Source organism: Hemitrygon akajei, chromosome 7 (assembly GCF_048418815.1).
Source record: "Hemitrygon akajei chromosome 7, sHemAka1.3, whole genome shotgun sequence".
NCBI classification, from domain to species: Eukaryota; Metazoa; Chordata; class Chondrichthyes; order Myliobatiformes; family Dasyatidae; genus Hemitrygon; species Hemitrygon akajei.
The window spans coordinates 70296991-70323102 of record NC_133130.1 but is presented as its reverse complement, the minus strand read 5'-3'; the positions used below and the strand labels follow the sequence as shown (position 1 = coordinate 70323102).

The following is a 26112-nucleotide window of genomic DNA, read 5'->3' as shown; positions in this document are numbered from 1 at the left end:
CTGTTCTATGATTCCACATTTACATTAAGGAAAGCCATTTTAGCACCGATAATAAATAATCTTCCAGTTGCCATGCAAGTAAAGGTATTTTCTTTCCAGAAGAATGGAAAATGTGAACAAGGTTTAGAGGTTTGGAATGCAATCAAAACTTTTACTGAAACCAAAAGAATTAGTTCAGCACTTATTGGTTATGCCAAGTTGATTTTGCAGCCATGCTGATCAATCCATCACTCACTTTAATACTGATATCCATCATCGTCTCAGAGCTTTATCTGGCATGAATTAGTGAAATGTATTTGCTCCTCTCAGTACATCAGGCAGCACTTGAAAATTTTGCTGAATTTGGTACAAAACTGTAAAAGTTCCATGAAGGAAGTTGTTCATTTGTTGTGGAAAACATGAGAACAGTTTCAAGCAGGGGGAGCTTGCTTTATATTTAAGCTGTAAAATATATGATAATAACCTGGTGGAGGAATCAAGCACAGATATGTTAGAGAATAAAATACATTTCTGATTTCACTGTGGAATCAGATTGAATTCTGTGATCACATTTATCCTCAAGAAAGTGGAAGATGGTTCAAGGAGACTGTAATAGCAATCATAAGCATAATAGCTGCTTTGGAGAAACAAGGTGACAGGCATCAATATGACAAGGCATTTGGGTGTGTTATTGCCCCTGATGAAACAGGAAAACAAAGTGAGGAAGGAGATGAGTAATAAAATTCTATGGTGTTTGGGATGAGCATCTGAAACTACTCTTAACCACTCTATTTTCTCCATGTCCAGAAATTAAAGTTGGAAATTGGAATGTTATACACTCATACTTGACTGGGTATTTTGGTGTTTTTGCACAACTCCTGTGGGATGAGAATTGAATTAGAAAGTTGTAAGGTTGCAGAATGAAGTGCAAACTCTTGTATTACGAAAACCAGTTGCTTTGTATGAAAGAAATGGAATTTTCTGTATTGCTGCTATTGCAGGTACCGAGTCATAGACACTCACTCCAGCTGGAACAGTAGCACTGGTGGCAGCACTGTCCTTTCCTCAGTAGATTTGAGGAAACAAGGTCCTTTAGTATCTGAGAGAATTTCAATTGACTACAGTTCCTCATTTCCTCTGAGCTATTTTTCCACATACTTTGTAATCCAATTGAATGAGTTCTGCAGATATTTCCACAGTTCACCATCCATGCTACCACACTGAGCTGACTGACTTACATTCATTTCACTGAAAGTAGAGGCTAGGGGAATGTTTAAACTGTTTATGAGCTGCTGATTTTCCCAATACTCTACAACCCTTATGCCCAGTATTCCATGGCAAAGCCATGAAGGATATGTAGTTAATGCTTTGTTGCCAGAATTGCTGAGATAATCATTATATTTGCAGCCAAGAGCTGACATATTCCAAATGTCTATAAAGCAAGTCCATTCAAGTTTCTTTATCCTCTACTTGTGATCAGTGTGTGAATGTTTCCTGATCTTCCTCGATATAGAGGTCTACAGTTTTTGCTTATTGTGGTTCTTCCCACTTAAAGCATTTTCTGACAGTAAATAAATGACCCACATGAGTAGTTTCCTGTGTAATCACAAACAAGAGAAAATCTGCAGATGTTGGAAATCCAAGCAACACACACAAAATGCTGGAGGAACTCAGCAAGCCAGGCAACATCTGTGGAAAAGAGTACAGTCAATGTTTCGGGCTGAGACCCTTCATCAAGACTCATGAAGTGCCCTCATGAAAGGTCTTGGCCTGAAATATTGACTGTACTCATTTCCATAAATGCTACCTGGCCTGCTGAGTTCCTCCAGCATTTTGTGTGTGTTCCTGTGTAATCACCTACTTTATAGAAGCTATTATCAAAGTGAATTTAAAACATACACTTCTACCAGCCTCTGCAAAGCCACAATGATGATTTTACCATTATCTTTTTGCCACAGGCTAGAGCCAAATGTTTTGTTGCAGTGTTAATCAGCTGATGAATGTACAGTATTCCCTCCCTGTGTTTCCGTGTGTACAGTATTTTTCTGCAATTTCAATTTAAACAACTCTAGATTCATGGATTAAATGGCATTGTGTGGTATGCAGAAAGCATCCAGAATCTTCCATCTCTGGGCATGTGGCACTAGATGCTGCTTCCTCAAAAAGGTACAATAATAGAGCCCGAAAATCTTGTGTGGAGTTGGCAGTGCTGGTGGTCACGTGATGTAGTGTGAGATGGTTTGACTGCTGGGCGCAGGTAATGTCTCTTTTCTTTACTGTTTCATTGCTCTGTCATTCATTCTGTTAAAAAGCATCCATGGAAGTGAAATTTAATAACTTCCTGATGCTACTGGATAAGAAGCATCATCTTCTTCACGATCCCAGATGATATTTTCTGATTGATAACATCATTTGCACTCCATTTTTTCTAAGTTGAGACACCAGAGCTTCAACAAACTTTAACACCTTGTGTTTTCTCCCTTATTACAGATGTTTATTTTATTTCCTATTGTAGAAGCCCATTGTGTGGCTTTAAATTGTAGTCCTTGAACTTCCTTAGAATCTTTTGTTGAATCCCCATATATTACAGAAATATAGGCCTTGCTATAGGGACAACTCAAGCTGCATCGTGAATATTAGTCATCTGAAGTATATTTTTTTTGCTATTTTGTAATTTACACCATTTCACCACTACATTCTAAATGTAGTACAGCATCATTCCACGAGTCTCCCACTAACATTTAAGTAAGAGCTAGAGAGTGCCGGAGAAGTTGGCTAACCCCAAATAATGGCATGGGGCTATTTTTTAACCCTGGACCCGTTATTATATGAGCGACAGCATATGAAGTTTGTGCTGTCTCGCATTTTTAAATGATTGCTTTGCATATCTGTTTTCCCAGCACTGTTCATTAGCTGCATACATGAGGAGAAGTGTTGTAAGTGGATGTTGTTATTAAAAAGTAGCCTGTTAAAGGCAGGCTTTCTTCAAGTAACTATATGAATCACAGCTTTTAAAAGCTTGTGAAGGAGTTCTCAAGTATTCAACTTGAATATATTCTACAGTCCTCTTCAATGGCCTTCTTCGCTCACTACCCATCCACCAATAATCTCTTCCAATCATCATCTCCTCACCTCAGCTTTCCTTATTTATGTTATGGTCACAGTTTCCATTCCAGGTATTTTTTTTTAAACTGTGATATCTGGGTCAGTGTTGTTGTCACTAACACAAGTTGTAGAAACATAATGTCAATGATCTTCAGTGAAATGCCCTTTCCTCACAAATCAAAGTGTGCACATAACAGCAGGATAGAGCTGAAGGAGAGTAAGTGTTTCTCTGTGTATTTCATGTCAGTCAGACAAGAAGTCGTTTTGCTGAGGCCATGACAAGCATCCATAGTGATCAAGAACGAACATTGTTGTATTCCTAATTCCTCCCTCCTCCCTCATCCATATTCCCCTCTAACTCTTGGTGTCCTCTAATGTGGAAGTTGCTGGCTCATGCTATAGCATGTACTTCTTACTTTAGCCTCTCTCTTCAGCAATTTAGCCCTCAACTCAAATGCAGTGGTGAATGATGGCTGAGCGCACAGCTGAGTGCCATGTTTCAAACTCGTGCAGATGCCCTTGGTTTGAAAAAGCACCGTGGAATCACATCAGCTTTACAACTGTCATTCCCTGCCTGTTTTGTATGGTGTTGGTGATTTTTAGCCACATAGTCCTTTTGGTTATGCTGCTATGAATGCTCTTAGGCAGATGCACATACACACCTTGGACTTTCTGAGCATTGGGATCATAGCATTTTGCTCAAGAAATTGGCACTCCTCTGCCCTTTTTTTATCAGGAACCTTATCATCTGTAAAAGATTCTTAGACAAACCAAAGAATCCTAGACAAACAGTACATAGTGTACTGTCCTGGGGTTTAAAATACCCAGCTTATGGATATCCAGTGCATATGAACATGCTTCCATAATGTTAAATTCAAAATTCTGTATCTCTCTTCCCTTAAAAAGGCTGTATATTTCAATGAGATCACTTCCTGCTCTTTCAAATTTAAGAATCCATTCTGCCTTCATACAACATAACCTCACCCCAGGAGATATCACTAATAGTCCCTTCTCACATAACTATCCTTCCTTAGGTGGGAAGTGCAGACCTGTACACAATATGCTAGATGCAACCTGAATCATGTTCCATATAATCAGAGAGGGTGCCTCTACACAAATATTTAAATTCTCCAGGAGAATATTTCTTAGTAATTGCTAGCTGTACTGGTATGTTAACTTAGGGCTGCTGTCATTGTTAGGACAGAAGTAACTTAGGCAAGACATTCTTTATGAGCTAAGGACAATCAGGAGAACTAGGGAAGTTTCCAAGCCTTCTCAATCTTCTTCAAGCTGCAGGCCCCATTCTGTGCCTATGCAGTCCCATTCAGATATCACTTGCTATCACTTTTACCAAATGCATATACAGATTCTCCAACCTTTCCTATTAGTATACCTTCCCCAAAGACAGCTGAACATTCACCATTTGGAGCCTGTGGCATGAGTTGTCCATCTTCAGTTGACACAGAATTAATAGATGATTTGCTAGAGACCCTGTAATGTTACAACTTTATCAGAGACTCCGAGGTCAACTCAAGAAACTTATGGATATTTGCTGAAATTAGATTGACACATCAACCTACTCTGATTTTTGTCAATGTAAAGTGTGAGAATTGAAAAGGAGTGATTGCACTCACTTAATGTGAATCTCTGGTTTTTGTGCTATTCTAGAAAATGTGATGCTTGTCATAAATTGGCAGGATACTGATTAATGAAACAATAGTCTTGGCCCAGCGGCATTCTAACACTTTGCACTGGATCCTGGCCATATAACCCCAATGGGTTTATCTGTAAGGAATCCAGTGAAATCTAGAGAATTAAGTTTTAAAAGAAATTGACTATAATCTGGCTCATGCAAGCATTCCTAGTCCTCAGGGAGCCACAAAGGAAAACTTAGCCTTCACTGATCCAGGCCTCCTTTGTTACTAAACTATGCCAAACTTTAGAGTGGTCATCCAACTGTAGATGCCACTTTGCCAGCTGTACTTTGATAAAGGCAGGCTCCTGCCTTCTCCCTGACCAAATGCTGATTTCTGCTTCCAGTATTGCAATTAAATCTGCCAGATCTTCAGCTCAATCACATTGAGCATATTGGCTCTCACAGGATTCTGACTCTGAGTTAAAACTGACTTTTTAATCATTCATAAGCTGTAAGACACAATCATGATTACTTTACATTCCTTAGGAATCGGGCACTGTTGGACTTAATTTGCATAAGAAACATTCTCACATGTTTTCATTTTAAGGTTCCAGACATGTGGAATTAGCAAGTGAATTGGAGTCCCGTGATTAAAAACAAAAAATGCTGAAAATGCTCAGGCAGAGTCTATGGAGACAGATGCAAACTCAAAAGTTTCCGCAAATGCTGGAAATCTTGAGTAACGTACATAAAATGCTGGAGGAACTCATCAAATCAAGCAGCGTTTATGGAGGGGAAGAAACAGTGGACGGTTCTTGGCCCAAAACATTGACTATTTATGCCCCTCCATGAATGAATGCTGCCTAACTTGCTGAGTTCTTCTAACATTTTGTGTGTAATGCAAAAATGACCTTTATGAACTTAAATCATTCCTTTCTGCACACACAAGCCGGTTGTTGATTTTCTTTGATGTTCTTGGCATGGTTTTAAAGTACAAACTGGAAATTCTCACCAACCAAAATTTGCATAATGTTCTGCTGTTTTATTTTTTAACCTTAACATTATTCTTGAGATCTGGGCATTGAAGGCAAGGCTGGCAATTTTTGCCCATACGTAGTTTCTCTTGAATTGAGAAGATTTGGTTGATCTTTTTAAGAGTCTGCAGTCATGAATAGTCAGATTGAATATGGATGGCAGATTCCCTCCCAAAAACAGGCATGGTTCTTACAGCAACCTGATAGTTTTTGAACATCAGCATTAATGACATTTTGTTGTATTATTAAACTTAAGCTGCCATGATGGAATTTGATCTGGAAGTGTCCCTTCCACTGTCCCTCAAGCTCACTGTGCCAATCACTATGATCACAGTTGATCATTTATCTCAATTCTCAACATCTCTCACAAGTCTTCAAAACATTTTAACTTGATTTCTATAGTTATTTGTGGGAAATGATTCCACAGGTTCACTACATTCTGAGTGAAGAAAACTTTCCTCATTATGAAATACATAAAGTTTTGCCTAACCTGGAAGGGCTGAAAGTAACTGTCTGGGAAAAGAAGGATGTTTCAGGAGTCCTAGAATGGAAAGCCTCATCTTGAGAACAGATGTGGGTGGGGAGGGTGGAGAACAGAGAAAGGAATGGTGTCCTTACAGGAGACAAGGTTGGAAGAGGTGAGGTCAAGGTAGCTTCAGGGGAAGGTTGTTTTAAAGTTGACACCAGACAACTCTGTGAAGTCCTGCAATAGAACATGCTATTTTCTGAGTCAGATGAATACACTTTGTCTTTGGAAATAGATATACTTATATCTTTCTCCTAGCATCTACATCTGAAGTCTAGTCATCAAAATACATCAAGAAGGTCATCAATGGTCTTTTGGTCATGGTCACCCCCCAAAGCTTTCCCACTGGGCAGGAGCAGTCAAATTGAAAGTTCCCAGAGAGTTGCTGCAAGGTATGTATCCTTTACAAAAAGTTACAATCATCAAAAACTACTGGACACTGCCTGAAAAAATTATATTAATAAATGATCTCATTCCATCAATATACAGCTGGCTATAAAGCTTTTTGATGGAATAATGTGGATTTCTTTAAATTCTTCAAGAATAAGAAGAGAAAATGTAGGAAGTACTATGACACTGAGTTCTGATGGAAGATCATCAAAATGAAGTATAAACTCCAATTCCTCTCCACAAACGTTTGCTGAGTAGCAACATCATTTTAAATGTTATTTCAGTTTTCCACCATTGTGTTTTATTTTTGGTTTCCATTTTTCCAGATAGCTGTCACAATTCCTTCATCCAGTACCAGTCAAGCATCCTCACACATTTCTAATGGTTAAGGAATATTCGAAGATGCCTAGAAGGGAGCAAAATCAATCTCTCTCAAAGAAAACTTCAAGGTTGCTTTCTAACCTCAGCTTTCTGTGTATGTCATGGTTGTGATAACTGCCAGGATTGTTGCACATGGAAAACACAGGAAAAATCTTTATATTTGACAAGGAAGAATTGGACAAAGGGAAAGAAGGAGGTAACATCTCATCTTTCAGCCAGAGATGAGATGGTAAGAATGGGGTAAAAGCACAACATTATGTGGTCCAACAAGTCTCCTTGCATTAAAGACTTTATATCATGACTTTAGCCTTACAATAAAGAACACTGAAATACTTGGAATCTGTCATTGCAAAGCTGGCATTTTGACAGTTTTGATTAATTTTCTGGTCTGCATGTGTTGGCACAGGGAAGAACAAAGGCCAAGTATCCAGGTGAGAAGAGGCTTGGAAAAAGGAAAGATCAGAAAGGCACAGCGAATGGAAGACTGTGACTCACAAAGAGGTTTCTCCATCTTGCTCAGGAGCCTAATGTAAGCTGCCCCTGTTCTATTTGCTTGTTTTGTGAGCCATTATTTTGCTACATCAAAGGTCAAGAGATTTAATAGATGGGCATTGTTCATGAATGGGTGTTCTTCCTATAATGCTTACATTGAGCGTGAGGAGAATTGAGTTGGAAATAAGAAAGGGAGTTGCTCAGCTGTAGGAATGTGAATTGAGAGACATCAGACTGTTTGGTAACTGCTGCCAGGTAAAAGCAGAATGCTGTATGTACCCATTGTCAATGTGAAGATGTGAAACGTGCAGGATGGTGAGGGGATTGAACAGGAGTCAGAGGGAAGGCGTTGTTGTTGCATGTCATCTAAAACTTTGATAAACGTCCACAGATGGAGAGTATATTGATTGGTTGCATCATGGCCTGGTATGGAAATATCAATGCCTTTGAACAGAAAAGCCTATAAAACATAATGGATAGAGATTAGTCCATCATGGATAAAGTCTCCCCTTCCATTGGGTACATTTACATGGAATGCTGTTACAGAATAGCTGAATCCTTTGTTAAGGAGCCCACCATCCAGGCCACACACTCTTCTCACTGCTGCCACTTCTCCTTGTGTCTTAGAGTCATAAAGTCATAACTAGCCCTTCAGCCCCACTACAGCTCTCTGATTGACAGCTCAGACCAACACCTACTGCTGCTATACCAACCCCACACAGTTTGTCCTGGACTTGTACATCTGTAAGAACTAGAGAAGCCCCAGTTTCAGTTGTTTCAAAGTTCAAATTCAAAGTAAATTTATTATCAAAATACATATATGTCACCATATACAACCAGGAGATTCATTTTCTTCCAGGTATTCATGATAAGTATAAAGTACAATAGGATCAATGAAAACTACATGTAAACAAAGACAGGCAAACAACCAATGTGCAAATGTTAACACACCGTGCAAATACAAAAAAAAAACAAATTAGTAATAAGTGATAAATAACTAATAAATACTATTGAGAACAGGAGCCGTAGAGTCCTTGAAAGTGAGTCCATAGGTTGTGGAATCAGTTGTGACCTCAGTGTGAGAGAAGTTATCCACTCTGGTTCAGAAGCCTGATGGTTGAATGGTAATAACTATTACTGAACCTGGTGGTATGGGACCTAAGGTACCTATACGTCCTTCTTGATGGCAGCAGTGAGTAGAGAGCATGGCATAGATGGTGGGGGTCCTTGATGATGGACGCTGCTTTTCTGTGATGGTACTCCAAAGATGTGCTCAGTGATGGGAAGGGCTTTACCTGTGATAGAGTGGGCTGTCCACTAACTTTTGTAGGCTTTTCTGTTAAAGAGCATTGGTGTTTCACATACCAGGTACAACCAGTCAGTATAGACTCCCCGTGCATCTATAGAAGTTTGTCAAAGTTTCAGATGATATGCTGAATCTTTGCAAATATCTAACAATGTAGAAAGATCAAAGTAAAGTTATCAAAGACATGTACATACATGTCACCTTATACAACCCTGATATTCATTTTCTCATGGGCAATAAATCCATAGTCAATAAATCCAAACATAATCGAAACAATGAAAGACTGCACCAACTTGGGCATTCAACCAGTTTACAAAAGACAACAAACTGTGGAAATTCAAAAAGAAGGAAATAATAATAATAATAATAATAAAAAATAAAAAAGCAATAAATATCAAGAACATGAGAAGAGTCCTTGAAAGTGAGTCCATAGATTGTGAGAACATTTCAATGATGGGCAACTGAAGTTGAGTGAAGTTGTCCTCTTTAGTTCAAGAGCCTGATGGTTGAGGATTAGTAACTGTTGCTAATCCTAGTGGTGTGAGTACTGAGGCTCCAGTACCTTCTTCCTAATGGCAGCAATGAAATGTTCTGGATCATGGGGGTCTCTGATGATAGATGCTGCTTTGCTGCAACAGCATTTCACATTGATGTGTTCAGTGATGGGGAGGGCTTTACCCACGATGAAGTAAACCATATCCACAACTTTTCGTAGGATTTTCCATTCAAGAGCATTGGTGTTCCCATACCAGGCTGTGATGCAGCTAGTCAATATACTCTCCACTACATCTACAGAAAGCTGCTGTGCTTTCTTTGTAACCCACTTATGTGCTGGGTCCAGGACATGCCCTCTGAAATGATAATGCCAAGGAGCTTAAAATTACTAACCCTCTCCACCTCTGATCTCCTGCTGAGTACTGGCTCACGGACCTCTGGTTTTCTGCCCCTGAAGTCAAGAATCAGCTGTTTGATTTTGCTGACAATGAGTGAGAGATTGTTGTGACACCATTCATCCAGATTTGCAATCTCCTTCCTACAAGCTGATTCATCGGCACCTTTGATCTGGCCAGCAGTGGTGTTGTCAGCAAAATGAAGTATGGTATTGGAGCTGTGTTTAGTATCACAGTCATAACTATAAACTGAGTAGTAAAACGGACTAAGCAGAAAACCTTGTGGTGCACCTATGGTGATTGTGGAGCAGACATTGTTGACAATCCAAATTGACTGAGATCTGTAAGTGAGGAAATCAAGAATCCAATAACACAAGGAGGTATTAAGGTCAAAGTCTTGGAGCTTATTGATTTGTTTTGAGGGGATGATGGTGTTGAATGCAGGGCTGTAGTTAATGAAGAACATCCTGAAGCATGCATCTTTACTTATTGTTATAGTTGGCAAATATGAGTGGATCCAAGTCGCTCCCCAGGCAGGAGTTGATATATTTCATCACCTTTCATCACCAGCCTCTTAAAGCACCGGACAATTGTCATTGACGAAAATTACCACGTTCTTCTTGGGCACCGGTATAATTGAAGACTGCTTGGAGCAGGTGGGTACCTCAGGCTGACAGAGTGAGAGGTTAAAGCTATCAGTAGACAGTTAATTAGCACAGGTCTTCAGTACTTGGCCAGGTACACCATCAGGGCCAAATGCTTTGCTTGGATTCACCCTCCTGAAGAATGCTCTCACGTCTGCTTCAGAAACTGAAATCACGGTTTTTGGGGGCGTTGGCAGTTCGTGAAGGTGCCTCCATGTTCTGTCAGTCGAGATGAGCATAAAAAGCCTTGAGCTCATCCGGGAGCAAAACCTTGTTAACACATATTTTGCTTGGTTTGGCTTTATAGGAAGTGATATCATTCAAGCCCCATTACACCCGTCAAGCATCCTTCTACGAATCAAGTTTGGTCCAGAATTTCCACTTCACATGTGAGATGATTTGTTCTGGACCACTAGTACTTCCCTTGGTTGCCAAACCTGAACGCCACCAATCTAGTCCTTGGCAGATTGAGGGTCTCTTGGCTCATCCAGAGCTTCTGGCTGGGGAAACAGCTGAATGTTTTTGTGTGGACACAGTCTTCATTGAGTGTCTTTATAAAGTCTGTGACAACCATGGTGTATTCATTCAGATCCTCTGATGAGTCCTTGAATATGCCCCAGTCCACTGACTTGAAGCAATCCTGTAGCAGCTCCTCTGCCTCCCATGACCACCTCTTTGTTGTCCTTTTGAAAATGTGCCAGGGTTACCTAATAGGCATAGAGTTGTACAGCATGGAAATAGGCTCCTCAGCCCAATTCATCCATGCCAACCAACTTGCCTAACTGAGCTAGTCCCATTTGCTTTTGCTTGGACAGTATCTCTCTAAAGCTGTTTAAATGCACTTTGAACATTGTATTTATCTCCAACTTACTACTATCTCTGGCAGCTAATGCCATATACTTTCCATGTGGGAAAACTTGTTGCTCAAGTTCTCTTTAAATCTTTTTTTTCTCACCTTAAACTCATATCCTCTAGTTTTAGACTCCCCTAACCTGCAAAAAGGACTGTAACCATCCACCTTATCTATGCCCCTAATGACTTTATAAAACTCCTTGGTGTCTCCCTTCAACCTTCTTCGCTCCAATGTGAACCTTTCCAGTGAGTCCTTATGAATCAAGCCCTCCAGCTCTGGCAACATCCTTATGAATATTTTCTGACTCTGCACCCTCTGGTTTAATTTCATCCTTTCAAACATGGGAATCTGAACTGCTCACAGTACTCCGGGTGTGATTTCACCCTTGTTTCGGACCGTTGTAGCATGATATTCCAATTTATGTCATTGAGCCCCCGACTGATGAAGGTGAGCATGTCATATGCCTTCACCACACTGTCTAACTGTGTTGGCACATTCAAGGACATGAGTACTTGTACCTTGAGGTCTCTGTTTTAATACACTCCCTAGGGCTTTGCCATGATTGTGATTAGCTTCTTGCTGGGGATGTGCACAGCGTCCAGTGACCAGTTCAAGCTCAAGAAGAGTTTTGAATGCATTTCAATCCCAATATGAATGACCTGTGGCCTTCATTCACGTGCTGCCAAAAGGTTTCCCATTCGTTTCAGAAATGAGTTACAACACTGCTCGAATTTAAAGTATTGTTTGCATACTCAAGGGAACAACAGCACTGGAGAAACCCATAAAATGAGACATTGCATCATGGACATTCTATTCCAAATACATTATCACCCTCAGTTTCTGTTTCCACTTTGAGTAGCGACTGTATGAATGCATATGCTTTTAAAAGAACAAAAGCAATAATCTCTGTCTTTAATCATTGACATAAATGCTGATGCTGTGTATACACAACTGGAGCATGATACAATGACCACAATTTAATTGTTTTACACATCTCTACCATTCCCTTGTACTTTAAGACCCAATTCTCTTAATGGCACTGAAGGATCACAACATCTGAGATTTCCCAGTACGCTGCAGTTATGGAGCATGGTCAGAGAACTGGTTAGACATGACACCTTCTGAAAGGTTAATATTGCATGGACAGGAGTCTGGAATGCTTAAGGTTGGTGTAATCAATTACAAGTAAACTAGTAAACAGTATTGTTCATCATTATGCTAAGTCACGTGTTTGTTTCCACAGTGCTCACTTGACAAAATAGATAACTGTAAACCAGTTGCTCATGGCAGTCTGTGTGCTAACTTTCCAAATAACACAATGGCAGCTGTAAGCAGCTTGCATCGTCTTCTGTCTACTGTACTTTCAACCTTCCCGTAGGGATCTCCAGATGATTAAGGCAGTCTGTATTAGCTGTGCTGTCGTTTGTTGTTCGGAGACCTGCCGATGTTTCCAGTCGATACTCCCAATGTTGATTCATCCATATTTGTACCTGCTGGAAGCTAAACTGTGACTGTTTCTCACTGTTCTTTGACTCCTGGTGAGTCTGCTCTCACTGCCACACTGCTCATGGGTCTCCTGCAAATCTAAATGATCTGCTGTAACTAGAAATGAAACACTGAATCCGGGGAAAAAAGATACTTAGTGAAATCCTGCAATCTTGTTTTTTAAAGCAAGGAAAGGAGGCATGAATGCTGTGGCATTATGATGGTTTGTGAGCACAATCTCTGTTTACAGTTTGAAATAAATTATTGGGTGCATTGAAGTCACAACATTTATATTATTTTCCTTATTTATTTAAGAATGTTTTCATACTATGCATGTTTTTGATTTCTACTGAGGATATATTGATTTATATTAGACTGCTCTGCAGTCTCTAATTCAATAAACTTGTTCATGAAGGATTATTGATTTCCTATTTTCTCCACTGTTAGTATAGAACATGGAAATCTACAGCACATTACAGGCCCTTCAGCCCAAAATGTTGTGCCGACCATGTAACCTACTCTAGAAACTGCCTAGAATTCCCCTAGCGCATAACCTTCTATTTTTCTAAGCTCCAGGTACCTAACTAAGAGGCTCTTAAAGACCCTATTGTATCCACTTCCACTATCGCCACCGGCAGTGCATTCCACGCACCCACCACTCTCTATGTGAGAAACTTACAGCCATGGGAAAAAGTCTTCGGCTATCCACACGATCAATTCTCCTCATCATCTTATACACCTCTATCAGGTCACCTCTCATCCTCTGTCACTCCAAGGAGAAAGGCCAAGTTCTCATAAGGTGTGCCTTGCAATCCAGGCAACTAAATCCCCTCTGCACTCTCTCTATAGTATCCTCATCCTTCCTGTAGTGAGGTGACCAGAACTGAATGCAGGACTCCAAGTGGGATCTGACCAGGTCTTATATAGCTGTAACATTACCTCATGGCTCATGAACTCAATCCCACAGTTGATGAAGGCCAACACACCATATGCCTTCTTAAAAATACTGTCAACTGTGCAGCAGCTTTGAGTTTCCTATGGACATGGACCCCAAGATCTCTCAGATCCTCCACACTGCCAAGAGTCTTACCGTTAATATTATATTCTGTTTTCAGATTTGACCTACCAAAATGAACCACTTCACACTTATCTGGGTTGAAGTCCATCTGCCACTTCTCAGTCCAGTGTTTCATCCTATCAATGTCCCGCTGTAACCTCTAACAACCCTCTGGACTATCCACAACATTCCCAACCGTTGTGTCATCAGTAAACTTACTAACCCACCCTTCTACTTCTGCATCCAGGGCATTTATAAAAATCACAAAGAGGAAGGGTCCCAGAACAGATCCCTAAAGAACACCACTGGTCACCGACCTCCATGTAGAATACAAACCATCTATAACCATCCTGCCTTCTGTGGGCAAGCCAATTCTGGATCCACAAAGCACTATCTCCTTGGATCCCATGTCCCCTTACTATCTGAATGGGCCTTACATGAGGTACCTTGTCAAATGCCTTACTGAAATCCATACACACTACATCCACTGCTCTACCTTCGATGTTTTTTGTTACATCCTTAATCAATTCAATCAGGTTCATATGGCAAGACCTACTCTTGATAAAGCCATGCTGATTATCCCTAATCAGATTATGTCTCACCAAATGCTTATAAATCCTGCCTCTCAGTATCTTCTCCATCATCTTGCCCACCATTGAAGTCAGACTCACTGGGCTATAATTTCCTGGGTTATCTCTACTCCTTTTCTTGAACAAAGGAACAACATTTGCTACCCTCCAATCCTCTGGTACTTCTCCCATCCCTATGGATGGTGCAAAGATCATCTCAAGAGGCTCAGTGATCTCCTTCCTCACTTTCCACTGTAGCCTGGGGTATATCTCATCCAGTTCCAATGACTTATCTAACTTATTGCTTTTCAAAAGCTCCAGGACATTCTCTTTCTTAATGTCTATAATTCTCAAGCATTTCAGTCCACCGTAAGTCATCCCTACAATCGTCAAGGTCATTTTCCCTGGTGAATACTGAAGCAAAGAATTCATTAAGTACCTCAGCTACCTCCTCCAATTCCATGCACGCGTTTCCACTATCACACTTGATTTGTCCTATTCTCACACGGCTCATCCTCTTGCTCTTCACATACTTGTAGAATGCCTTGGGGTTTTCCTTAATCCTGCTCACCAAGGTCTTCTCATGGTCCCTTCTGGCTCTCCTAATTCCATTCTTAAGCTCATTCCTAGCAACCTTGTAATTTTCTAGAGTTCTAACAATACCTAACTTTTTGAACCTTTCATAAGCTTTTCTGTTCTTCTTAGCTCAATTTTCTACATCCTTTGTACACCATGGCTTTTTTTACCTTACCATCCTTTCCCTCCCTCAATGGAACATCCTTGTGCAGAATGCCACATTTCTGCCATGCATTTCCCTGAGAACATCTGCTCCCAATTTATGCTCCCAAGTTCCTGCCTAATAGCATCAGATTTCCCCCTACCCCAATTAAATGTTTTCCCAAATTGTCTGCTCCTATCCCACTCCAGCGCTATGCTGAAGGAGATAGTGTTGTGGTCACTACCTCCAAAATGCTCTCCCACTGAGAGAGCTGACCCTTGACCAGGTTCATTTCCCAATACCAGATCAAGTACAGCCTCTCCTCTAGTTAGCTTATTTCCAACTTGCATCAGGAAAACTTTCTGAACACACCTTACGAACTCCAACCCATCTAAACCCCTTGTGCTAAGGAGATGCCAATTAATACTAGGCAAGTTAAAAATCTCCCATCACAACAACCCTATTATTTTTGCACCGTTCCAGAATCTGCCTCGCTATCTGCCCCTTGATATCGCTGTTACTGTTGGGGGGAGTCTTTAAAAAAAAATCCAGTAAAGTTATTGCCCCTTTCCTGTTCTGACTTCCACCCACACTGACTCAGCAATGAACAGTGGGAAAATGAGTTCTTATTTATAGTGGGTCCATCAGGAAAACCGTTGTGCATCGTTTGTGAAAACACTTTGTCACATAATAGAAGACATGATCTTACTAGACACTATAAAACACAACATCAGACTGAAATAGAAGGAAAACTGAAGCTAGCACTTGGATCTGAGTTATGGAAAGAATATGTGATTAAGATAAAGGAAGAAATCAAAAGAAGACAAAATATTTGTTAAAAGTCTCATTAAGAAATGTTTATCTTGTTTTTATATTAAATCAATGTCTATATTAACATTTTTACAGGAATTGAATGGGGGCACAAGAGTTGTATGGCGCATCTGAACTCGTGAGTGAAAAAATTGACGCATGGAATGTAAAGGGTTGGCCAGCCCTGCAGTAGACAATCCCTCCATGACTTCCTCCTTTTCTGCAGCCATGACATGGTCCCTAATTAGCAATGCCACACCCCCCACCTCTTTTGCCTCCTTCTCTGTTCTTTTTGAAACATCTAAAGCCTGGCACATTCCTGCTCCTGAGACATCCAAGTCTCTGTAATGGCCATAATGTCATATTATCTCTGACTTCAGCTGTAGTTCAGTATCATTTTATATTTTTTGTTAGTTTTCTTTTTTCAATGTTAATATGACAAAGGCAGCTAAATGAAACAAAATGTAAACTGGGCTAGTCTTCAGTAGTTTGTGGATCCTGATTACTGTCCAGAGTGAGATACTGAAAAATGCATTTACTTGGCAAGCTGGGGATCAGGAAACTGGTGATACTTGACAACCCTTGGATCAGAATCTGAGAGAATATTGGAATAAACCAGGCAGGAATGAAGCTGTGATGAAAGATTGGCTGATTCTAAGACAAACTGATTTGATAACAATTACAGTGTGGCATTCCTATGGAAATCATACTCAGGCTCCACTGGGCTGAATTTTTGCCAATCATTAGACAAGCCATGTTTTTACCACAAACTGCATTGTAAGTTATCATATGAATTGCTCACAACTTTCATTCAGAAAATTCTTCTCTACATAAGCCACAAAATAATTTCACATTTATTTTAATTGATTTTACAGTTCCCAAAATTTAGCAAAAGATATGCCGAACAGGCTCTCTTTTTGCAAAGTATGTACATTGTTTAAGAGCATAAGAATGCAAGAAATAAGAACAGGAGTAGGCCAACTGGCCCACCATTCATTAAGATCATGGCTGATCTGTCCATGGACTCAACTCCACCTACCTGCCTTTCCCCATAATCTTTAATTCAAAGTTCAAAGTAAATTTATTACCAAAGTACATATATGTTACCATATACAACCTCGAGATTCATTTTCTTGTGGGCATACTCAATAAGTCCAATAACCATAATAGAATCAATGAAAGAATGCGCCAACTGTATGTACAACCAGTGTGCAAAAGACAAAAAATTGTGCAAATACAAAAAGAAAGAAATAATAATAATGAATGAATAAATAAGCAATAAATATTGAGAACATGAGATGAAGAGTCCTTGAAAGTGAGTCCAGAGGTTATTGGAACAGTTCAATGATGGGGCAAGTGAAGTTATCCCCTTTGTTTCAAGAGCCTGATAGTTGAAGGGTATAACAGTCCCTGGACCAGATGGTGTGAGTCCTGAGGCTCTTGTACCTCGTATCTGATGGCCGCAGCAAGACGAGACCTTGACCTGGGTGTGGAGGTCCCTAATGATGGATGTTGCGACAGTGTTTCATGTAGATGTGCTCAAACGGTGGGGAGTTCTTTGCCTTTGATGGATTGGGCCATATCCACTACATTTTGTAGGCACTAAAGGCACTAATGTTTCCATACCAGGCCGTGATGTAACCAGTCAATATACTCACTACTATGCATCTATAAAAGCTTGTCAGACTTTTAGATTTAATGCCGAATCTTCGCAGAATTCTAAAGAAGTAGAGACATTGCTGTTCTTTATTTGTAATTGCATTTACATGCTGGGCCCAGGACAGGTCCTCTGAAATAATAATTTAAAGTTGCTGACCCTCTCCACCTCTGATTCCTCCGATGAGGACTGGCTCATGGACCTCTGGTTTCCTCCTCCTGTAGTCAATAATCATCTCCTTGAGTGAGAGGTTTCTGAGTGGCACCACTCAGCCAAGTTTTCAATCACCCTCTTATATGCTGATTTGTCATCACTTTGATTCATTCTACAACACTTAGTGTTGTCAGCAAACTTGGAGCTGTGCTTAGCCACACATTCATACGTGTAGAGTGAGTAGAGCAGGGGGCTAAGCACACAGCCTTGTGGTGCACTTGTGCTGATGGACATTGTGGTGGAGGTGTTGTTGCCAATCCAAATTGACTTGGTCTGCAAGTGAGGAAATCCAGGATTCAAATACACAAGGTGGTATTGAGGCCAAGGTCTTGAAGCTTACTGATTAGTTTTGAAGGGATGATAGTATTGAATTACCCTGCTATGCAAAAACTCTATCAAACTGTGTCTTAAGTATATTCAATGAGGTGACTTCTACTGCTTCCCGGGGCAGAGAATTCCACAGATTAACTATTTTCTGGGAAAAGCAGTTTCTCCTCATCTCTGTCCTAAATCTACAGGCCCCACCCCCAAAATCTTGAGGCTCTATCACCTAATTTTAGTCTCATCTACCAGTGGTAACAACTTTCCTGTGTCTACCTTTCATTATTTTATAAATTTCTATGTAACCCCATCTCTTTCCTCTGAATTCCAGTGAGTTTAGTGTCAGGTGATCCAATCTCTCCTCATAGTCGAAACACTTTCATCTCCGGAATCAACCCAGTGAGCCTCCTATACACTGCCTTCTAAGGCATTTTGTCCTTTCTCTAGTAAGGGTATTAGAACTAAACTGCTTGGATTCAAGGCTTTCTTTTTTTTTAAGCAATAAAATATGCATTGCTGTATATTTTAATAGTATTAATGATAGTTGTTTTTCATAGTTTCAGAATATTTTCTTGTCAGTTGTTCTGCAGGTTTTCCACACTCAAATTAACACCCATCTTCCAATGTTTGTGAAGGTAGTTAACTTTCTCTATTTGAATCTGTGGTATTTACTGACGCAGCTGGCATGAACATAAGACAGTCAGAAAATCATAGAATCAGAATGAAAAGGCTGTGGGTGTCTCTTCAGCCCATCGTATCTCTGGTGGATTATTGAAGGTCTTCCCAATTGGATCATCTCTATTAATCTTTTCTCATTTCATGCTCCCCCCCAACTTTTTTAAACTTTAATAATCTAATTCAAGTTGTCAAGGAGATTGTTTCTTTCCTTTATTTTCAATTACGTATATATCTTTCCTTCAAATACAAATATAACTTTTCTTCAAAACCATTTCCCCTTCTGAGTTTATTTGTGTGCTTTACTCTCGATGCCCTGCTGGAGAGCAGCTTGATGATGACTCTTGAAAAGCTGACATTTAATCCAACGCACAGGAGACTGAAGACACCTGAGCGGCCATTGTTTGCAGGGAACTGTCTGAAGCTGATTGGAACTGTGATCCAGGTTCACAGACATAACTGGAGTCTTGATGGAAGATTGTGTGGCAACAAAAGGATGGACGGTTCCTAACAGCAGGTATTGAATAAATTTAAACATGGGCCATGTAATTGAAACTACACTTGATCTGAGCCAAAAGGCCAAGAAGTGAAAGCCATATTAGCTCATACCCCACCACCAGGTCTTGAGTTCGACATTTCTGCCAAGCTAAACATAGCTCATTTCGACTAATAAACAGGCCACAGTGGCACAGTTATTACTTTGGTAATGCTCAGTTCTGTTGTGTTATTTGCATATTCATATCCAGTCTAACAGCAATGAAGGTCTCACTGAAGTGCTGTATGTTGCCACCACATCTGCACTGTGTTCTCATCTGGAATGATGTCAGCTCGTGGTCCCTGAGTGATAGCATGAGATATGATTATGACTGAGAAAGTATATGCTGCTAATGTTAAAGTAGAAATAATTAAACAACCATACTTGATAAAAATCTGAACTCATTTAAGTTGACGCTTTGCGTTGGGGAATTAATATTGTCAAATATTTCAATGTCTAAATAATTCCATTGTTTGCTGCACATATATCAAAACCTCATCCTCTGAGGTTTAAAATTGGCCAGGTTTTGGTGTTTGCATACAATTCTTGAAGTGTTCTAACTCTTCTCTTGCAGACTACCTGGATGGACATTGAAGAACTAGCTCTGTCCACATCCATTGGATGTGGTAGACATGCAAAAGGGATAATCATGCACAAGGATTAAACGTAGCACAGACATCCATTTGAGAACCCTCTTAAAACTGCCATTGATGGCCGTCAGGATCCTTGAGTCAGTATCACGTCAGGACTGGGGTGAGTGTCATGGTGGAGACAGAAAGTTGATTCAGACATGTGGGAGAATGATAATGATTCTGTGTGCATTAAATTGGCATGACTAGTGATGATGAAAGTAAAGATGTGTGCAAAAGGAATTGCTTGCATTAGAGAGGACATGGGGCGGATGTCTACACAAGATGTCAATGTATCTAATTTTGTTCCTCATTCCTGACTTTGAGATTTCTGATGCAACGTGATCTGCGGTCACCCATCATTTAGTGCAATGCTATACTGTGCCTGAGGTGAAATATTAAACTGATCTCCTGTTGGCATTGTCACGTGCACATAAAATATTCCAGGATACAAGTTTTCAAATCAGACAGAAAACTTTTTGGTATCTGAGCCCATATTTATTCTGCAAATGCTTGTTCATTATGTGCCATGTCATACGACATGGGGATCATGGTTTTTCCGTGATCATAATTGGTCTTGACAACTTTTTCTACAGAAGTGGTTTGCCATTGCTTTCTTGTGGGTAGTGTCTTTAAAAGATGGGTGACCCCAGCCATTATAAATACTCTTCAGAGCTTGTCTGCGTAGTGTCCGCAGTCACATAACCAGGATCTGTGATATGCACTAGCTCATTTAAGCATCAGCCACCTGCTCCCATGGCTTTGCATGACCCTGATTGGGCAGAGGAGGTGTGTTGGCTAAGCAGGTGCTACACCTTGCCCAATGGTAAGCAGTAGGCTAGTGGAGGGAAGGAGTGCCTTGCAGAAATGATCTGGCAAGTGTGGATTGGGACAGGCTCTTTTCTGGCAAAAGTGGAAGGCCTTCAAAAATGAAATTTTGAGAGTACAAAGCTTGTATATGTCTGTCAGAATAAAATGTAAAGATAACAAAATGTAGTGAACCTTGGTTTCCAAGAGATTTTGAGGCTCTGGTTAAGAGAGAAAAGGTGGTGCGTAGCAGGTATAAGCAAGCAGGAACTAATGAGGTGTTTATAGAGTACAAGAAATGTAAGAGAACACTTAAGAAAGAAATCAAGATGGCTAAAAGAAGGCATGAAGGTGCTCCAGCAGACAAGGTGAAGGAGAATCCTAAAGGATTCTACAAGTATGTGAAGAGCAAAAGGATCGCAAAGGACAAAATTGGTCCTCTGGAAGACCAGAATGGTAATCCATGTATGGAGCCAAAACAGATGGAAGATCTTAAATGCATTCTTTGCATCTGTATTTACTTGGGAGATGGATGCAGAGTCTATTGAAGTGAGGCAAAGCTGCATCAACTTCATGGACCCTGCACAGATTACAGAGGAGGAGGTGTTTGCTACCCTGAGGCAAATCAAGGTGGATAACTCCCCAGGGCCTGACAAGGAGATTTCTCAGACCCTGCGGGAGGCAAGTGCAGAAATTGCTAGGGCCCGATAAGAGATTTAAAACATCCTAGTGACAGGAGAGGTACCAGAGGATTGGAGGATAGCCAATGTTGTTCCACTGTTTAGGAAAGGCTCTGAACAGAAACCAGGAAATTAAAGGCCAATGAGCCTGACATCAGTTGTGGAAAACTTATTGGAAGGTATACTAAGGGACTGGATATATAAATTTTTGAATAGACATGGACTGCTTAAAGATAGTCAGTATGGCTTTGTGCATGGTGGGTCATGTCTAACCAATCTCAGAGATTTTTGAGGAAGTTACTAGTAAAGTTGATAAGGCACGGCAGAGGATTTGACAAGGTCCTACATGGATACTGGTCAAGAAGGTTTAGTTGCTTGGTATTCAGGATGAAGTAGTAAATCGCATTAGACATTGGCTTTGTGGGAGAAGCCAGAGAGTGGTAGTAGAAGGTTGTCTCTCTGGCTGGAGGCCTGTGACGAGTGGTGTGCCGCAGGGATCAGTGATGGGTCCTCTGTTGTTTGTCATCTATATCAATGATCTGGATGATCTGAGGTTAACTAGATCAGCAAGTTTGAGGATGACACCAAGATTGGGGGTGTAATTGATAGTGAGGAAGGCTGTCACGGCTTGCAGAGAGATCTGCATCAGCTGGAAAATGGGCTGAAAAATTGCATTTGGAATTTAATGCAAGCAAGTGTGGGATTTTGCATTTTGGTAGGTCCACCAGGGCAGTAAATGGTCGGATATTGAGGATTGCAGTAGAATAAAGGATTCTTGGAATCTAGGTACAAAATTCGTTGAAAGTGGCATCACAGGTAGTTAGGGTTGTAAAGAAAGCTTTTGGCACATTAGCCTTCATAAATCAATGTATTGAGTACAGAAGATGGGATGTTATGTTGAAGTTGTATAAGACATTGGTGAGGTCTAATTTGGAGTATTGTGTACAGTTTAGTCACCTACCTACAGGAAAGATGTAAGCAAGGTTGAAAGAGTGCAGAGAAAATTTATGAGGATGTTGCTGGTTAGGACTGTTTTCTTTAGAACATGGAAAATTGAGAGGAGATTTGATAGAGGTATACAAAATATGAGGAGTATAGATAGGGTAAATTTAAACAGGCTTTTTCCACTGAGGTAGGGTGGAACCAGAGGTATGGCTTAAGGGTAAAAGGTGAGATATTTAAGGGGAACATGAGCAGAAACTCCTTCACTCAGAGGGTCATGAGAGTGTAGAATGAGCTGCCAGTACAAGTGGTGCATGCTAGCTCGATGTCAACATTTAAGAGAAGTTTGGATAGGTACATGGATAGTAGGGATCTCGAGGGCTGAGGTCACTGTGTAGTTCGATGGGAGTAGGCAGTTTAAGTGGTTTTAGTATGGACTAGATGGGCCAAAGGGCTGTGCTGTACTTCTCTATGACTCTATAAAAGTACTGTATTGTCTACTAAGAATAAAGCCAAGGAAAGCAGTCTGCAAATGCAAACGTGTCTTGTCTATTTTTTTGTTATTGGTAGCAGGTTTACTTTTCCTATTGGATAGTGAGGAGAATGGGTCAAGAGGTGGCAGATGGAATCAAGTGTAGTGAAATGTATGGTCATGTACATTGCTAGAAGGAATAAAGGCATAGTCGATTTTCTAGGTGGTGAGTGTATTTGGAAATCAGATGTGCAAAAGGGACTTTGGAATCCTAAAGGTTGACTCGCAGATTGCGTAAGTAGTAAGGAAGGAAAATTCAATGTTAAAAGAGGAAAAAAATCATTGTTACAATATTTCTGATAAAATCAATACGAGTAGCTTTAGTAGCTCTAGGCCTCTACTCTCTGGAGTTTAGAAGAATGAGGTAGTAGTGGGGGGGGTGGGGGAATCTCATTGAAATCTCCTGAATATTGAAAGGCCTAGATAGAGTGGACATGGAGAGGATGTTTTCGATTTTAGGAGAGTCTAGGACCAGAGAGCACAACCTCAGAATACACAGATGTCCCTTTAGAACAGAGATGGGGAGGAGTTTCATCAACCCAAGGATTGGTAATCTCTGAGATTTGTTGTCACAGGTGGCTGTGGAGGCCAAGTCATTGGGTATATTTAAAGTGGAAATTAATAGGCTTTTGATTAATAAGAATGTCAAATGTTATGGGGAGAAGGCAGGAGAATGAGGTTGAGAAGGAAAATACATCAGCCATGAGTGAATAGTGGAGAGGATTTGATGGGCTGAATGGCCTAATTCTACTCCTGTGTCCTTTTATTTTAATTTCAAGATACATCACAGAATAGGCCTTTCCAGCCCTTCAAGCCCCACCACCCACCACCCAGTGCCTTTTGCTGGGAAATAGGGCTCTTGGGTCTTATTACATACTGCAGAGAATAAGGTGACAACTCATACTGATTTTATCAGAAATAGCAACAGTTTTTTTTATTTTTTTAAACAGTGCTGATGCTTTTTCCAAACTGCCTTCTAGATGTCATTTATGAATTTGACTTTGAAGTAGTTGAAATGAAATCATGTCATGTCTGTCTGGTGTATGCCTGCTTATGTTCAAAGTTCAATGTACGTTTATTATCAAAATATGTATACAGTATACAACCTTGAGATTTGTCTTCTTGCAGGCAGCCACAAAATAAAGAGACACAATAGTGGCAATGGTTGCAGTTCAGCACTGAAATGTCTTGATTGTGCAAATAGTAAAAAATAGTGAACAAAAACACATGGAACATGATCTGCCAAGTCCCCGAAAGTGAGCCCACGTCTGCAGATCATGTTTAGCTCTCAGGCAAGTGAAGCCCATCCCGATGGCTGGAGGGCAACAACAGCTCCCGAACTTGGTGGCGTGGGGCCCAAGACTCCAGCACCCCCTACCCAACGGAAGCGGCGAGAAGAGAGGGGGGACTGACCAAACGCGAGCAGACAGCACTGAGCTCCTGTCCGTTTCCACTCTCACCCTCAATGCCGTTCAACACTTTCACCCTGCGCAGAGTAATGGAGCGGCCACAAGTTTCTGTTCCACCATCAAGAATCGATGCAGCCACGCCCTGTGAAGGACACCCCAGCCTTCGCTGCACTTTCCACTCGCATCCTTGCCGAATCCCCCAGGAGAACGCTGAAGGAGAAGATTGTTTAGTTGGCTTAAAAATACATCCTTAAAAGGAAATTACAGCTGCAATCAATTGCAGTTCAGAACTCGTAGTATATCTGGAAGAATAAGAGTATCTAGTTTTGTGTGTTGTCTTCAATGTGTTGCCATTGGTCACTGGCAGTATTTTGCCACTGCGTATGATGGAGACATCAAACCACAAATAAAAAAGCTAATTGGGTAACTCCCTCCCCCTCCATTGAAAACTGACATTGTTATTTTGCCTGTGATCTTTCTCAAGTTAATTCCAAATTCAAATGTAAGTGAAGTTCTTGCTGTTTACCAAAGCAGACACATTGAAGCAGTTCAATGCAGGTTCAACATTTCAACACGCTGTATTTGAGGTTAAGGTCTGTTCTGATCAGGCAAGTTTATTTCAAGAAGGAATATGTCTTAAAATCATCTTATTTTTGTAAGTGAGTCTCTAATTCAGTCATTCTGTAAGACATTTTATGATCTTCCACAGTTTTTATTGGCCAGTCCTCATGCAGGAAATGTGTGCAGCAGAGATTTCCTGTCTTTTGGCACTTAGTACATTTGAAGACGTGCACAATGTGGAAAAAATCCAGTCATCAAATACTGCAAGGTCTTTGTCAAATGTCTACAATCAGCACATTCCATGTGTGTGATCATCAGAAACAATTAGATAATGTGCCACATAGCCTTTCACTTCATATTCTACTCCAAGAAGTTCAAGATGAAAGGTCTTGTATGTTTAATGTGTCTTTCCTGTTCTCAAGCTTATTCCATAAGACCGTAAGACACGGGAGCAGAATTAGACCAATCAGCCCATCAAATCTGCTCTGTTATTTCATCAAGGCTGATCTATTTCCCTCTCAAACCCATTCTCCTGCATCTCCTCGTAACTTCTCATGCCCTGACTAATCAAGAACCTATCAACCTCTGCCTTAAACACGTCCAATGACCAGAACTCCACAGCCACTTGTGGCAACAAATTCCACAGATTCACCATCCTCTGGCTAGAGAAATTCCTCCTCATCTCTTTTATAAATCGACTACCCTCTATTCTGAGGGTAGGCCCTCTGGTCCTAGACTCCCCCACCATAGAAAACATCTTCAGCACATCCACTCCATCTAGGCATTTCAACATTTGATAGATTCCCACGAGAGCCCCCTCATTCTTCTAAACTCCGACAAGTACAGTCCAGAGCTGTCAATCGCTCCTCGTCTGATGAGACTTTCACTCCTGAAATCCTTCTTGCGAACCTCTTCTGAACCCTCTCCAATGATATACAAATGATTCACAATTTTTAAAGTTAAGGTAGTGCAGATAGGGTCAGTTTGGCCACCATTTGCATAAACAACACGAGTGAATCTGAAGATGCTGGAAATAAATAAAAACACAAAATGCTGGCAGAACTCGGCAGTCAGACAGCATCTATGGGAGGAGGTAGTGACGACGTTTCGGGCCGAAACCCTTCATCAGGAAACCTTCGGGTTTCGGCCCGAAATGTTGTCACTACCTCCTCCCATAGATGCTGTCTGGCGTGCTGAGTTCTGCCAGCATTTTGTGTTTTTACCATTTGTATAAACAACAGTTGTGGTTTATCATCTCATTCAAAAGGCAGTACTA

General features: G+C 40.6%; 1 long non-coding RNA gene across 1 annotated transcript; it reads left to right on the top strand.

The window, feature by feature from the left end:
- Positions 1–7476: 7476 nt before the first annotated feature.
- Positions 7477–24846, top strand: LOC140730542 (uncharacterized). The gene is made up of 7 exons (XR_012099627.1): positions 7477–7580; positions 10238–10395; positions 12256–12401; positions 15972–16014; positions 19117–19258; positions 19851–20029; positions 23995–24846. It is a non-coding gene; the product is annotated as an uncharacterized lncRNA (long non-coding RNA).
- The last annotated feature ends 1266 nt before the right edge of the window (positions 24847–26112 follow it).